This window comes from Podarcis filfolensis (assembly GCF_964270895.1).
Source record: "Podarcis filfolensis genome assembly, chromosome: 7".
Taxonomy (NCBI): domain Eukaryota; kingdom Metazoa; phylum Chordata; class Lepidosauria; order Squamata; family Lacertidae; genus Podarcis; species Podarcis filfolensis.
In genome coordinates, this window is record NC_139603.1 from 16,382,570 (window position 1) to 16,396,781 (window position 14,212).

A 14,212-nucleotide genomic window follows, 5' to 3' on the forward strand; every position below is an offset into this window, starting at 1 on the left:
TGCAGATGGCCACAATACCTCTGAGAGAATTATAATCATATTAGCAATTGTAAATGGGAGCATTTCACATATAACAATGTGATGCTACATTGTGAAAGTCATGGGTCTTGTTGATAAGCTTCCTGGGTGTTTCTGTTGGTGTTGCTTTTTCCTCGATCATTTAGATACAGTGGTACCTCGGGTTAAGAACTTAATTCGTTCTGGAGGTCCGTTCCTAACCTGAAACTGTTCTTAACCTGAGGTACCACTTTAGCTAATGGGGCCTCCTGCTGCCGTCGCGCCGTCGCTGTGCGATTTCTGTTCTCATCTTGAAGCAAAGTTCTTAACCTGAGGTACTATTTCTGGGTTAGCGGAGTGTGTAACCTGAAGCATCTGTAACCTGAAGCATCTGTAACCCATGGTACCACTGTACAGAAATGCAAGATCATTATAGTAACTGAATAGCCTGAAATGAGGCCGGTTGGGTTGTGATCTCAGCTTGGTCACTGTTTAGACTAGGAGATGCTTCTTTTCTTCCTATCTAGTAGGAATTATGCCATCGCCACAAGAAATGGCAGGTGGGGCTTGTGTAGGTGAATCTCAGAAGAGCCATCTCCCATGTTAAAACCATGTGTGAGGGAGAAGGGGTGGACTTGGGTCTTTCAAATTTTAGCAGTGTCCTGTGCAAGGCCAAAATTTGGCACCCATCTGGCTGGGTTTCCCCAGCCACTCTGGGTGGCTCCCAACAGAATGTCATTAATAAAAACAATAAAGCAATAAAACATCAAACATTAAAAACTTCCCTAAACAGGGCTGCCTTCAGATGTCTTCTAAAAGTCAGATAGTTGCATATTTCCTTGACATCTGATGGGAGGGAGTTTCACGGGGCGGGTGACCCTACCTACCAAGAAGGCCCTCTGCCTGCTTCCCTGTAATTTCGCTTCTCACAGTGAGGGAACCACTGGAAGGTCCTCAGAGCTGGATCTCAGTGTCCAGGCTGAATGATAGGGGTGGAGATGCTCCTTCAGGTATACTGGGCCAAGGCCATTTAGAGCTTTAAAGGTCAGCAGCAGCACTTTGAGTTGTGCTCGGAAAAGTGCTAGGAGCCAATGTAGGTCTTTCAGGACCAGTGTTATATTGTCTCAGTGGGCACTCCCAGTCACCAGTCTAGCTGCCGCATTCTGGATTAGTTGTAGTTTCCGGGTCACCTTCAAAGGTAGTCCCACACAGAGCGCATTACATTAGTCCATAGTTGTGATGTCCTGCACTGCCCCTTAGTTCAGTGTCCAGTGAGGCAGAACCAACCACATTGTCCTAAATCTGCCTCTGGAAGGAACCTTCCCAGTTTCAAGGCTATTTTGTAACATAAATAATATCCTTATGGCCTTTCAGATGTTGCGAGATTCCAACTTCATCGTTCCCAATCAGTCTAGTAAAGGTAAAGGTAAACCCCAGGTGGTTAAGTCCAGTCAAAGGTGACTATGGGGTTGCAGCGCTCATCTCGTTTTCAGGCTGAGGGAGCCGGCGTTTGTCCATAGACAGCTTTCTGGGTCATGTGGCCAGTATGACTAAACTGCTTCTGGCACAATGGGACAAGTGCCAGGGTGCACGGAAACAGTTTACCTTCCCAGCCAGAGGTACCTATTTATCTCCCTGCCCTGGTGTGCTTTTGAATTGCTAGGTTGGTAGGAGCTGGGACAGAGCACGCTGTCTGGGAAGCTCACCCCGTCACGGGGATTCGAACTGCCGACCTTCTGATTCCCAAGCCTAAGAGGCTTAGTGGTTTAGACCACAGCGCCACCTGCGTCCCACAGTAACATCTAGAGGGCCACAATTTCTTCACCCCATTGTAGATAAATAGTGATACAGTATATCTGTTACGGGACCACTAGTACTCCCCCCCCCCCACCCAAAGAATACTGTCCTGGGACACTATATATCTAGCAGATTTATTGGGCAGAAGCTTTATGTTGCCCAGACCTCACATCAAGAGGCAATGGTCTTTTTTTCAGTCCAACAATTTGTATCCAGAGATGCTTCTGCCTCACAGGCATAATAAATGCTGATGAATCCACAATTTCATTTCACTTCACTTTCTATATTACTATACACAAGGCACTTTACAAGCTGAAGAAACAACAAAATAGACAGCAAAGATCACACATGCAATAATAATAATCTGATTCAATATAAAAAAGTCACAATAACTTTAAAATAAACAATATATAAAACAATATTCAGGAATCCATTAGGGTATAATAGTAAATGGTAAAATTAAATACTAGCAAATAATAATTAAGCAGTTTAACGTTATCAGCTACAATAAAGAATTGCTAAATTACAATCAATAAAAATAATGGTAAGTCACAATGCATAAAACACCACAAAACATACAAAACCATGTAAAAGGATCAAACTGAGAAACAAAGAAAGATGATAGATAAATAGATAGACACCCCCCCATTATTTTTATTGATTATAATTTAGTAATTCTTTATTGTAACTGATAACATTAAACATTAATTACTATTTGCTGGGCTTTAATTTTACTGTTTACTATTACACCCTAATGGATATATATATATATATATATATATATATACACGTGCATGCATATGTATATATGTGAATGAATATATATCTATATATATAAATATATCCCAGAACTACTCTTCTTCTCTCTTCCCAGGTGCTTCTACAGTTCTCAAAGTCAAGGTCTGCGAAAGGCTCCTAGGTCTGGAGGTGGAAAAAGCCATTGCCTGATGGCCAGCAGAAAGTCTCTCTCCTCTTGCAGTTCTTCCTCTAGAACAGCTCCCTTAACAATCCCTTCCAATTCTGCTTTCACCTTGTCAGACAAGGTCCCTCTTCCTTTCTAAAGGGTGTAAGCTAGAGGAATCATGTGCACTGGGCAGTAGGGAAAAGATGGTGGTAAAAAGCTATAAGGAAATTGGTGTGCTTCACAGCTTTGCTGCAATTGCAAAGCTGTTTGCTGGTTATGTACGTACTGCCGCTAAAGAAACAAATTGGTTTCCTTTCCCCCTTATCCTTATGCAATCCATCAATTCATTAATCCTATGCTCTCCCTTCCACCACAAGCAGAACAAATTTGTTTTTGTTTTTTTTAGACCTGCTTTCTTTCCTAGAATATACTGCATTTTCATGCTGTAGATGTCACTCTACGGCTGCAGTGTGAGCAGTCTCTCTCTCTCGGGCTATTCTTCAGAAAAAGCTTAAGCCATAATAGTCAAATAAAGGCTGCAGCTTAGCCTGGAAATAGAACCTCATTAAAACCTCAAGAAAATGCCATTTCTTGTTTTGATGTCTGTGGTTAGAATATTTATTGAGTGTTTAATTCCCGGAGAAATGCCCCACTTCCCAATTTCTACATTATTCGTAAATCAGTCAGTCATGTCTTTCCTTATGATGGAGCAACAGACACAGCACAAGTGATTAATAACTTGACCAAATGTAGTCACTTTAGTAGGATTTAAGCTTTCAGATTGCTTTGGAAACTGGGTTTGCTGGGAAAGTTTATACTGTAAACACATAAATATGTTTACTCTGCTTTATTCCATATGTAGCGCCAGGGCTAGTCTGCCCACGAGGGGGGGGGTGAAGTAGCCACCCTGGGTGGCAGAATCCCATGGGGCAGCACCCCCACAAGTGCCCCACCTACCCCCCTGCTACCAGCACTGGGTTTGCGCTGCCACTGCATGGCCCCAGTAAGTGAGGCATTGGTGGGGTGGACAGCTTCCCATTTTGCCTCAAGTGGCGAAATGGTATGGGCCGCCTCTGCGTGGAGCTTTGAACACTTTGATTTTATTCAGTAGGAAATGGTTTGTTGTACTTGGAAGCACACACACACACACACACACACACACACAATTTTTTAATTAACTTTTCTGTTTTACAATTTAGAATACTCATTTTTACATCCTTAAGATTCCAATGTCTTCCCTTCTTCTCTTTCCATGGTTCATTTTACGTATCATAAATCCCTGCATATTTTACAGAAACTACACCATTCAGTATTCTGTGATTGCATCCATCAAAACCTGTTTACTCTGTTGAATTTAATGCTGCCCACGTTTTCACAATTACACAATTATTTCCCCTATATTCAATAAATATTTTCCAATTTTCTCTAAACGTATGTTCTTCTGGTTCTCTTATGTCACTGAGGCTTTCACAAGCTTGTCTTTTGTTTCCCGCTCTAATAACAAATTATACATTTTGGACAAAAGTTTCTCTTTGTTTTGTAAAAGTTCTTTTTTGAATTGTGAGCTTTGGTCCAGAAAACCATTTTTTTCTATCTAATTTAAACATTTCATGTAACTGATGGTATTGTAACCAATCTGTAACATGGCTCCTTGCAGGGAGCATCGTTCTTTATAAACAGTCCTTTCATGTGTTTTCCTGTGCCCTCGTGTTTCCCCGTGGCTGTTTGCTTTTACAAACTAAGTGTAGTCTGGTTTTATGGAGCTTGGGGTGGTTTCTCTTCCCTTCCATAGAGAGGAAGGAAGGAAGGACCATTTCCAAAGGGTGTCTTTCTTATGTTCTGCCACAAGGTGCTGCTCTACTGCTGTTAATGCAAACCGAGCTACAGTGACACCTAGGGATGAATTTCAAGCATTACAACACAGCTTTAAACCATACAGACCAAGAGAAAGGGCAGTTGGAAAAGCATCCATATGTTCAATATTTAAATACATCTTGAAATATGTAATGCATAAATGTAATGCATGTAAAGTGAGATTTTTTTGAGTAGAGCAGGCATAGGCAAACTCGGCCCTCCAGATGTTTTGAGACTACAATTCCCATCAACCCTGACCACTGGTCCTGTTAGCTAGGGATGATGGGAGTTGTAGTGCCAAAACTTCTGGAGGGCCGGGTTTGCCTATGCCTTGAATAGAGAATAATAGAAGCAGAAGGATCTCGGGTGATGTTCTTCAACGAAAGGCATGACTGTATAATTCAATTTTGACTGGAACACACTTCTACAGCACAGCTTCCCCTTGCCATTCTCCTGGGGGTTAATCTTTGCTATGAATGAAACCCCACATGGTGAGGCTGATATCCAACTCTGTTTGAAGCCTCTCTCAAGAAGAAAGCTGCTTTGAATAGATGCTCTTTCTCTAGTCAATATTTGTTGGATTTCCCTTTTTTCATTTCTTGACGGGGTTCAGAAAAAGGTCCCCCACCCCCACAAAGAACCAACAGGAAGAGGTGTTTCAAGTCAGAAAGCAAGACTGGTGAACATCTGGCAAAGAAAGATAAAAACAGGAGTTGGTGGTTCTCCATGTGGGAATCCACATGCTATTCCAACTACAAGAGAATAATGAAATAAAACCCTGTAATCCCTCACAAAGATCAGAATAAGAAACACACTGCCACCAGTATTTTCCTGCTCTCAGATTTTAAACGGCTTTTCTGAAAATTGTGAATAAGGGCAGATAACATAGCTAAATAAGTTCCAAGGCACACAGGAATATAAGAGTTTGCACACCAACATGATGGGAAAGTAGACTTTGAGCTCTCTTGAAATCTATACATCTGCCGCTTGAAAATGAGAAAGGTCTGAGCTTGAAAGGTCAAATATAATGAAAGAATGAATGTTTCCACTTTCTGGATCCCAAAAGGACAGAGAAAAATATATAAGCAATATAGCACTGTTTCTCTTATCATTATCGGCTGCTTCCTATCCCATCTTCCTAATGGATCACCTGACACCACAATATGTCTGCTGTAAAATTAATGGAATCTCCCTTCCTCCCTCTCTATGGCCCAGCATGATGGAGCTTCCTGAAGACTGACAGACAGGGTTGAAAAATATAAATAAAAGTCTTGCATGGTCTTAGCATCGTCAGGTCATCTGAAATACAGATTCTGAAACTCCGGGCAAAGCCTGGTAGCCAAATGGTAGTGTCTGGCAGATCAGTGGATGTTGCCTAGAGCAGTAGGAGCTGGCCCTAGAGCAGAGTTCATCCACCTTTTTTTGGCCCATAAGTGCATTTGGAATTTTGAGACAGTGCTGTGGGCACCACTGTCTCTGGTTGTTTTTATCCCATCTTGCCTGAATCAATCTCCTTGACAGAAAAAAGAGAGAAAACATGCATGGTCCAGTAGAATTAAAACCAATCCTCCTGAATTTGCATGGTGCTAGATGAGCTCCCCACACCCACTTTCGGAACTACCACCAAACTAAAGATTTTGTTGTTGTTTAGTCATTTAGTCGTGTCCAACTCTTCGTGACTCCATGGACCAGAGCACACCAGGCACTCCTGTCGTCCACTGCCTCCAGCAGTTTGGTCAAACTCATGCTGCTAGCTTCGAGAACACTATCCAACCATCTCGTCCTCTGTCATCCCCTTCTCCTTGTGCCCTCCATCTTTCCCAACATCAGGGTGTTTTCCAGGGAGTCTTCTCTTCTCATGAGGTGGACAAAGCATTGGAGCCTCAGCTTCACGATCTGTCCTTCCAGTGAGCACTCAGGGCTGATTTCCTTAAGAATGGACAGGTTTGATCTTCTTGCAGTCCATGGGACTCTCCAGAGTCTCCTCCAGCACCATAATTCAAAAGCATTACATTAGTAAAATTGCACAGTAAAAAGCACAGATCCAGTGCTCGCCAAAACTACAAACACATTGCTCTAAGACGTGAATCCTCATGGATCTTCATGATTCTTACGTAGGGTGCAACAAAAGCAATAAGAAACCACCTAATTCACAGGGAAATAGGTATTTTTGGTGGGTAATGTTTTGGAACAACAAGTTCAGTGATAATGTTCAACCTTATGTCACTTTCAATCTGCTGTAACAGTAGTTATGCTCTTTATCTTTGGTTTATTTTGTTATTTTGTAAAGAAAAGAAGAAAAGAAAAGAAAAGAAAAGATCACATAATCTTGGCCTATGAATTTGGTGATGGTATCAAAAAGATTCCTTGTAACCATTAGGAGGATCCACAAGGAATCCTTGGTTCCATGTTTTCACATCATGGCAGAGCTAGAAAGCACTGGCTCTGTATTTCTGTGTTTCAGTCGGATGGATGTGATCGGCGATTTGGTGGTGAGGAAGAGAGGAGAACCCATTAAAAATATGGAACTTCAAATGGGTCTTTGACCTTGTTTTCGCATGGACCTTCTTTCTTCCTCCCATCTCTTTCTTTTCTCTCTCTGTTACAGCCCACTTTCTCCCCCCTGCCCACTCTGCTTTCCTCCAGTCTCCTACACAACTTCCACCTCCTTGCCCTTTTATCTTCTTACCTTCTCGGTCACTCCACTTTCTGTTCAGCTGCTCATTTGCAGATCTGAACCTTGAGAAGCACAAAAATGAGATGGGACAGAATGCCAATCTTTCAACTTCCCTCCTTCACAGTTTTAATAGTGAGTCCATAAGTGACTGTGGAGGCCAATTTTGGATCCACATGTCCTTCTACAGTGGGGACATAGGTTTCCAGGCAGGAGTTGATCATGGTGAGGGTTTGCCAAGTGTGCCTTCCTCTTAGTACATTTCTCCCTTTTGTCCTGAATTTAATGCACTTTTCAAGGGGAGGGGCAAACACTATTGCTGCCTCATGACAAAAGGAGTAGCAAGTAGGTGAGGAGGGTGTCACTGAAAGGGCAGACCATGGAAAGTCCTCAAGGGCCCCACTACACCTATGGGATCCATATTGGCACCTTGAGGCCTGGATTTATTTGGCGAGGGCAGAGGGTGGGGCCCTGGCTGTGCCTGGTGTAAGATGGCATCATACTCTGAGCGGTGCGTCCAATCTGTCATTTCCACACATGCTTATTAATGCTGAGGGGGAATTAAATTCTATTACATTCTGTTATTGCTAGCAGTTGGGTTTGATAGCCGTGCTATATTTCCAAGACCGCTGGCAACAAAACATGTTTTCCACAACTGAAAATAAGATTGCCTTCCAAAATAAAACAATTTCCCTTCATCATTCCAGGCACTGAGATATTTGAAGGAGAGTATTGCAGACTGCAGCATGACTCATGAGTGACATTCCATATTTTTTTGCTTTCATTAGGTCACCACTCAATATGGTTTTCTTAAATTATGGCTTTTGGCTGGGCTTTGTGCTCTACTTCATGAAAGCTGCAATGTGAAATGAAAGGATGCTTTTCAACAACATGTACTTGCATCCCAAATTATCTCACAATTCTATTTCTGCTCCATGCAGGTCCATTTGGCGTCTACCAGCTTCTCCTCGCTGTGTTTGGTATTAGGGTCCTCCTGTCTCTTCTGTGCCTTACCTTTAGGAAAAGACTTGCTAGTCCATCTTAAATACTATATGTGCAATCATTCTTTTAGTCCTGCAACAAAAGGCATACTCATCCATCGTTACAGCAAAAGGTAAAGACTGTAAATTCTTTGATTCTCAGCTGTCTGGTTAGTAATTTCCCACCATATAAATCTAATTTGCCCTGTAGTGTGCTGTGACTTCTGATCCAATCAGAAGAGGGGACATGGGCAGGAAATCTTTGCATATGTGGAATAACACATACCAAAGGGTGTCTGAAAGACTGACTGGATGAGCTATATAATAGTCAAAGAGAGAGTATGAAAGGTTTTGCACATTCCCACTTCAGTTCCGTTAAGGCAGGGCTGATGAAACCAGTTTCCCGAGTGATAAGTAGGTCTTAGTGACACCACACCAGTGGGAGAAGAGGAATCTTTGCAAAGTAAGTGGACGACTTCCCTTACCATCTCAGTGCCGGGAGGAGATCTGCTGATTGGTAGGGTGTGGTTGTCTATCTGAATGTGTGTGTGTCCCTGTATGTGTGTGTCTGCTTGCCTGAATGTGTATATTCTTCTTCTTTGGCAATCACTCATAGCGGAGTAAGATTGTCTTCCATAAACACGGTTTTAATAGTGAGTCCGTAAGTGACTGTGGAGGCCAATTCTGGATCCACATGTCCTTCCACAGTGGGGACATAGGTTTCCAGGCAGGAGTTGATCACAGTGAGGGTTTGCCAAGTGTGCCTTCATCTTAGTACATTTCTCCCTTTTGTCCTGAATTTAATCGTCTTGAAAGCCCATGACACCTTTGGTAAAGGCTGTTGTCCAAATGGGGTGCTCACAGGCCAGTGTTTCCCAGTTGTCAGTGTTTATACTACTTTTTTAAAGATTTGCCTTAAGGGTGTCTTCTGTTGACCACCAGCATTACGCTTTCCATTTTTAACTTTGGAATAGTTGCTTTGGAAGACGATAATCAGGCATCTGCACAACATGACCAGTCCAAGAAGTTGATGTTGAAGAATCATTGCTTCGACACTGGTGATCTTTGCTTCTTCCAGTACACTGGCGTTAGTTTGCCTGTCTTCCCAAGTGATGTGTAATTTTTTTCAGAGACACCGTTGATAGAATCTTTCAAGGAGTTGGGGATGGCATTTATAAGCAGTCCACGTTTCACAAGCATACAGTAAATGTATACAGTGAATGTATATATGCGTGATGAGTATGTGTGTGTGCATGTACATATGGGTCAATGTATGTTGTCCACACCCACTGCTGGCATCCAGCCCTCAGAGCATTGGCCAACCGTCAATGTGACTCTCAGGTCAAGAAAGGGTTGGTCACCCCAACTGAAAGGGATGTCCAGTTCACCAAATGGTACAGGCAAGACTTAAGCAAATGTGATAAAGGTAAAGGTAAAGGTACCCCTGCCTGTCAGGGCCAGTCGTGACCGACTCTAGGGTTGCGTGCTCATCTCGCTCAAGAGGCCCGGAGCCGGCGCTGTCCGAAGACACTTCCGGGTCACGTGGCCAGCGTGACGAAGCTGCATCTGGTGATCCAGCGCCAGCGCCGCACACGGAAACGCCATTTACCTTCCCGCTATAAAGCGGTCCCTAATTATCTACTTGCACTTAGGGGTGCTTTCGAACTGCTAGGTTGACAGGAGCTGGGACAGGAGCTGGGATCGAATCCCCGTCGCGGGGATTCGAACCGCCGACCTTACGATCAGCAAGTCCTAGGCACTGAGGTTTTACCCACAGCGCCACCCGCGTCCCAAGCAAATGTGATATCTATAGATTATTGCAGCCATTTTAACTATAATTTCCAATCTTAGTATTTATACTGGAAAACATCCAAATGCTTAAATAGACTTCTTCCTTGTGCACCGTAATCATATTACACCCCTCACGCTATGTACTTATCAGCCAGTACAGCAAGTCTTGGGTTCAGTCAATGTGCTTTTCCTTTGAGTTACATGAATGAGCTTGTTTTATGAATCCTTGAAACAAGCTCTGGCGAAGAACATCACAATGGTGCATCGTGTCAATATCTGCAGTGAAGCAATTCTGATGAAAATTTATTGCATAAAATTGATTAGAATGAGCAAGATTCCTTTTGACATGATGGATTATATGAATATGTATTTATGAACAAACCTACAAAATACTCTAAAGTGATCTTCAGAGTTATCACACTAGTCCATGGATATTAGTAGTAACCCCAGAATCTGAAAACATTTTCTAATCAGCAGTGCGTAGGAGAATCCATATTTTTAAAAGAAAATAATAAATCATAATCTTGTTTAACTTACACACATAGTATGGTTCAGCTCAGTGTGCTTGTAAATATTATAATTGTAAGAAGATTGGAACAGATACTTCCTTGGATTTAGAAGAGCTCACTAAGTTCAGTAAGCATAGGGTTCAATCCTGAACTATTGGAATCAGTTATAATCTTGCACCTTCCACTGGGAGTGGACCACACCCAGTATCACTTCATAACAAAAATAGTCTGAAGCAAGAGTGGGGAACGAGATTGGGTCAACAAGTTGGATCCTTTCCTCCCCACTGTCCACAGTCCAACTGTGAGAATCTACTGGATTTACCACTGGGAACATAAAATGGCCTGATCTCCCTCAAGTTTGGCAAGGGCTCTGTAATGTTCTGTTAAAAATATCGCCTCTAATTTACCCACTAGTACTTTGGTCCTAAACACATTTTGCAGAAGTATGTTTTTTTGAGGGATGAGAGATGATACAAAACTTTGATTTATGCTTTTATGACTGTGGCGGTCCATTTGAAAAGGGAAGTCGTTACTGGATGTTACAGTCATCAAACGATCAGCATGTATATGTGAGAAAAGGCTCACGCCTGGAGAAATAAAGTGATTTCCATGCATCTGTGACCTAGACCATAGCCATGCCAGTTTCCTTCTTCAAAACCTATAGTTTTCCAAATTCACTAACCCTCACTGCATTTGATATGCTTAATCCATTGAAAATAGTATTGGTTTTTAAATGAGTTTTTGATTATCAGCTTAGATGTACTCAGGGTCATACAGATAAATACATTTGTTTCTGAGAATTTGCAGGAGATTCACACCATATATATGTGTATGTGTGTATACAGTATATATCTCAAAAGAATATCAAGACAATTTCTCTGCCTTTGCAGGACTGGCTTTATAAATGACATTATTCGTTTTGGGATGACTATACTTAGGTCTGGTCCAGAACACAAAAGACCTGTTTACATGAATAAATTAAGATTCTGCACATCTGTTTTGTCATAATCTTTCCATTTGTTGTTCTAGCCTTCTCAGTTCTCATAGAAACATGTGCATATTAAAGAGTATTTAGAAAGTACAGGAGAATGCCTGTTATAAACGACAGAATACAATCCTTCCCGTGATCCATAACATAGTGGAATGCATAGTCGCATTTGTGGAAAGCAGTTCTCATGTTAGAAGCACACAGTTCTGTTTATTCATCATAGTCCATGGAAATAAATAAATGAACACAATCTAACAAAGCTGTGGTTTGGATATTCAGTCAATTTCCTACACTGAAATTCAGATGTCTTTGGACATTGGCACTTGATTCCCAAAATGGCCCACACCAAAGCCAGTGTTTGAGTTATAGAAAAAAAATTCAGTAGAAATATGTTTGCAAGAGCTGTATACAGTGGGCTTTAGTTGTTGTTTTGCTAGATGTTTGCTAGTTTTGGGTTAGTAGGAGCACACTAAGGAATGAAAACTACCGCTGTTAGAACAGCTGCTAAGCTTGTTACTCATTATCTAACTAGCATCTCTTGCTAGCATCCTGTTTGTCCCCAGCATGCGCCAGTTTCTTAGTTCTTTTCTTCTCCATTGTCCCTCAACTGCAGTGTTTGTTCAGGATGGGAATTTATACACCTGTGCAATGCAGTCCATACCATCCCTATACAATTTAGATATGGATATGGTTTCCCATCTCTCCCAGTGTAGATGAGAATGCTACATTGGTTTCCAAGTGCTCCTTCAACACACCATGCAAATCATAAAAAGGTAAAGGTAAAGGTAAAGGGACCCCTGACCATTAGGTCCAGTCGTGGCCGACTCTGGGGTTACAGTGCTCATCTCGCTTTATTGGCTAAGGGAGCTGGCGTACAGCTTCTGGGTCATGTGGCCAGCATGAATAAGCCACTTCTAGTGAAAGCAGAGCAGCTGGGACCGAGCAATGGGAGCTCATCCCGTCACAGGGATTTGAACCGCCGCTCTTCTGATCGGCAAGCCCTAGGCTCAGTGGTTTAGACCACAGCGCCACCCGCATCCCCATGCAAATCATACCTTGTTGCAAAGGCTCAGTTACATGTGTTTTTCCCCATTTTCCCCTAAAGCTTTTAAATTAAGTTTTCCAAAATTTCACACATGCATTTCAACACATATTAAAAACACCCTTTTTAAAACTTCCAACCCCCTTTCCCATGGTGTTTCTGTTTCTCTCCCTCTGCTGCACCCTACCTTCTGTGTCCCTTAAACCTTAACAAAACTGCTATAATCCTTAATCCCTTCAGTTGCTCACAGTTCAAATCCTGCTCGTGTGTTCATATAATAACATTTCTTTAAATAAGCCGAAAAGGGTTTCCATTCTCCCACAAAAGCTCAGACATATCCCAGCAGCTCTGGAGGTCTTTCAAGCAAAACCCTTGGCGCAATTACTCTACGGGGCCCAAATCTGGACGGGAAATCATTGCCACACACTTGAAATGGTCCAGTCTAAATTTTTAAGACAGATTCTAGCCGTTCCACCATGCGTACCAAATGCGGCCCTATGGCTGGAGACTGGCCTCCTCTCCGTCGAAACCCGGACCTGGCTAAGAACATTCAACTATTGGCTTCGCTTAAACTTAAACCCATCTGGACTACTACCTCTAGTAGCACGAGATGCTCATAGAAGTCGGCGGTCCAAAGTAGTGCATCAAAAACTACTTACATGTGGCCTTCAAGCACAGCATCTCCTGAAAATGGGTCTACCCAAGGCAAAAACCGTTATTGACCAGCGCATGAAGGATATTGAGCAACAGAATAATCTGGCCTATATTAAGAAATTTAGTGCTTGGTACGCTTATCTGCCCCCCTCCCACTTTGATTTTCGGGCACCTTATTTGTCTACCTTAACCATTCCAAAACTTAGACGGGCCTTTACACTGGCCAGACTAAATATGTTACCATCAGCTGTTCTTGAAGATAGATATCAAAAAAATTCATTCGAGAACCAGCTCTGCCCCTGTGGAGCTGGTTACATAGAGACTGTGTCACACGTTCTCTTGTCCTGCTCCCTATATAAAGATCTCAGGGACGAGACCATCATGCTGCTACTATCTGCCATCCCGGGCCGCTCTTGTGAAGCCAAATTGTTCTCACTCCTAGCCGACCAGAACAGCTCGACAACAGAGAAGGTTGCCAAATTTATCGAGAGAGCAATGAGACTGAGAGCTGCTATCTGAATGACATCAGTGTCGTCACCTGGATTCCTCGCCTAGGATCTTATTATTATTATCATTACCTCTGCCAAGTTTTAAGTACTGAGATTATTTTATGATAACTATTTCCGTAATGTATTTTTGTTTTTCTCTGTCCTTTGAAGCTATGGCCTGTTGGCTATGCAAATAAAGTCTATTCTATTCGCCCACAAAAGCTTCCTCATTAAGTTCTCTTATTTTAGCTATTAACTTTGCCAGTTCTGCATAATCCATCACCTTGCTTATTCATTTTTCTTTAGGGACATTTCTGCTTCTTTTCATTTTTGTGCAGAGAGAATCCAAGCTGCAGCTGTAACATACACAAACAACTTAATCATCTTTGGGGTGTGTGTGTGTGTCACTTCTGTCTGTATGACCTCCAAAAGAAAAGCTTCAGGGTTGTTGTTTTTGCATAGTCATTTTAAACATCTTTTATATCTCATCATATATCATCTCCCCAAATCCCCTCACTTTCTTACAAGTCCACC

At 42.2% G+C, this 14,212-nt stretch overlaps 1 long non-coding RNA gene across 1 annotated transcript in view; it reads left to right on the plus strand.

Moving 5' to 3' along the window:
- The window catches only part of LOC310767181, a 138,160-nt gene that overhangs the window by 18,926 nt on the left and 105,022 nt on the right, over nucleotides 1-14,212 (plus strand). Inside the window, exon 2 of the long non-coding RNA XR_014550667.1 lies at nucleotides 8,865-8,964. This is a non-coding gene — a long non-coding RNA (uncharacterized lncRNA). The remainder of the gene's footprint in view (nucleotides 1-8,864; nucleotides 8,965-14,212) is intronic.